The 2,756-nt window shown below is 39.2% G+C and overlaps 1 long non-coding RNA gene across 1 annotated transcript; it reads left to right on the top strand.

Annotated features, from left to right (window-relative positions):
- The first annotated feature begins 1,755 nt into the window (after positions 1 to 1,755).
- Positions 1,756 to 2,393, top strand: LOC149846903 (uncharacterized). Its single transcript, XR_016430572.1, has 2 exons — positions 1,756 to 1,872; positions 2,041 to 2,393. It is a non-coding gene; the product is annotated as an uncharacterized LOC149846903 (long non-coding RNA).
- The last annotated feature ends 363 nt before the right edge of the window (positions 2,394 to 2,756 follow it).

The following is a 2,756-nucleotide window of genomic DNA, read 5'->3' as shown; positions in this document are numbered from 1 at the left end:
TGTCATTTTCCTGCTCCTTGAAATACAACATGCAGTGATTTGGACAAACATCAATCTTTTTGTAACCCATACCTAGAGCGTTGACCATAACTTTCGCACAATAGAAATTTTGTGGCAATTTCTCATCTTTAGGCAACATACTCTTCACAATCATGCACAAATGGTCAAAACATGATTGACTCAAATTATACTCGGACTTCAAATTCATTAGTTGAAGAACTGCAGACAAGATAGTGTGACTCTCACAACTGTTCCAAAGTGGCTCATCAGCATCTCTAAGTAAATCATAAAATCTACTAGCTGCATCGTTTGGTGATTCTTCATCTACGGCAGTTCTTACATCACTAGAACTCATAGTAGAACCCAGTTCTGTTCCTGCAGCATCAAATATCAAATTCGTATATGGATTATCGTGCACCACATTCACCCGTGCATCAAAATCGTTTCTAAATTCTTCTCCATGAAACGTCCAGTTCTGATAATCACTCACAAAACCCTTCCTGTATAGGTGATGTCTAACGCCATGAGGTTCTACAAATCGATTATTCTTACAAATCTTGCAGGGACACCTAATCCGACCTGTGGGATCTACCGTACTGACACTTGCCGTTGCAAATTCAATAAAACTGTCGACACCATCCATATATTCATGCAATAACTCATTGTTCACTATCCTACGGTACATCCATTCATGGTTTGTAGTCATTCTGTCGTATGATGTTACGAATAGTATCCTAACCAATTAAAAGAGAACCATCAGAATGCTATGATGAAGAAAATATCAAATTTATCATGCAATATATGATGTCATACAATCATAAGAATTATGATGCATGCATTGATAACTTAATATTTTCATGTGCAAACTATTCATGACACGATACATTCATTTGAAGCATGCTTTCAGTATACAATTTCACATGGAAGACATAATCAAATTGAAAGTAACTACATGTAAGCATGGATACAATCACATCAAACATTGCAATACATCGAAATAATTCATATCAAACAAATGTCAAACATGTACCTGCAGCAAACACATTTCAATATCCCACTAACTACTACCATGCATAGCATGGACTCCGTACTCAAAAAATAAGAACACTTCCATATTCATACATTAAAATCATGCTCAACATGATCTCCGAACTCCAACAAAGCAGTCCTAGATATCAACAACTAAGTGAGTGTGTGAACAATAAAGTGTTACATTCAATAAATTAAATAACATGTGATGCGCTTGCATCACTTACTCACCACGGGTATTTACCCGATTTGCATTGTTTTTGTCACTTACTTACCACGGGTGGCGGGGCACAAGCGAGTTTCGTTGAAAAATCTGCAAAAAACAATGTGTTAAAATGAATATTGAAGCTAATTAGGGAAACACAAACACTTATGCAATGCAAAAAACAACTAAACTGTTGATGATATATCTAATGATGAAATGCGATGAAATAAAGTGAAAAAGAAGCATTGAACATCATGAAAAAAATGAATTAAGAAGAAGCAACTCACATGTGGAGGGATTGTGATTTCTACTCTGACATAGCAATTGATACCTTATCGCATAGGATTGGTTAATTACATAAATAAACCCAAATATGATCAGATCCAAACCCACAATCAATTATATCTCAGTTCGATATTGATGGCTTTACTAAAACCATGATTATTCTATTTGTCATTTGCCTAAACATAGATAAATACTAGTGGACTAATGTTGTAGCTACCTCCTCAACTCCTTAAATGCCTCATCAACGTCTTTCTTCCAAACACTTACCACTGGAGGAGTTTGACCAAAATCCTACCTAAATTTTTGTCTTCCAAACAAAGCCTAAACTCCATTTGAGTTGCTTAATGCAGTTTGTGAGTCTTAACTGTCATCCAAATGGAATCATCATGCTTCTCAGTTCTAGATTCATTCATGTTGTTGAGCTGGTTTCTTCTGCTTGACTTCGAGATGGAAATGAGATAATGATGGGCACTTGTTGACTCCTATCTGAACTCTGATGCTTATGGTGTTGGTGATTGCAGATCATGGAACAACTTGAAAATAGAATGGATGAGGACAAAGTGAATGAGCTTCTGAACATGGTGGTTGAGCTCTTAACACCTCATCCAAATAAATCCGGTGCTGAAGATCCAATGGAATTGTAAGAAGCACAGTGATCACTACTTAACTAGTTTCTAATTCCTTTTTTTGCCTTGGAAACAAGTAAACTTTTACAGTTTCATTATCAAAATCCGAACATGACAGTCTAGGCATGCTCTAGGAAAGTCTTAACCACTCGGTACAGAAATGAAAATGTCTGTGAATAGCTTATGAAGGATTTACCTGTACAGGAAGTATAGTTTCATCAATTCAATGGATTGGAAACTTTAAAGCACATTTAAGCTTGCATTGCTTGTGTTTTTACGCTGTTCGTTGACACACACACACACACACAGAGAGAGAGAGAGAGAGAGAGAGAGAGAGAGAGAGAGAGAGAGAGAGAGAGAGAGAGAGAGACCTGGAGGCTGCAGATAAGGAATCGAAGGAAGAAGAAGAAGAAGAAGAAGAAGAAGAAGAAGAAGAAGAAGATGCAAGTGATTACCTGCGCGTCGCCGGGCGGTGGCGGGAGGCTGACGGGGAGCGGCAGCTGGCGAGCGGTGGACGGCTGGCGAGCGGCGGCTGGCGAGCGGTGGACGGGGAGCGACGGCTGGCGAGCGGCGGCGGCCGGGCGATGGCGAGAGCCGACGGACGGCGGGAG

This window comes from Nuphar pumila, chromosome 2 (assembly GCF_984573655.1).
Source record: "Nuphar pumila chromosome 2, dmNupPumi1.hap1.1, whole genome shotgun sequence".
NCBI classification, from domain to species: domain Eukaryota; kingdom Viridiplantae; phylum Streptophyta; class Magnoliopsida; order Nymphaeales; family Nymphaeaceae; genus Nuphar; species Nuphar pumila.
Note: the sequence above shows the minus strand (reverse complement) of the source record. Positions and strands in the feature narration are given on the sequence as shown.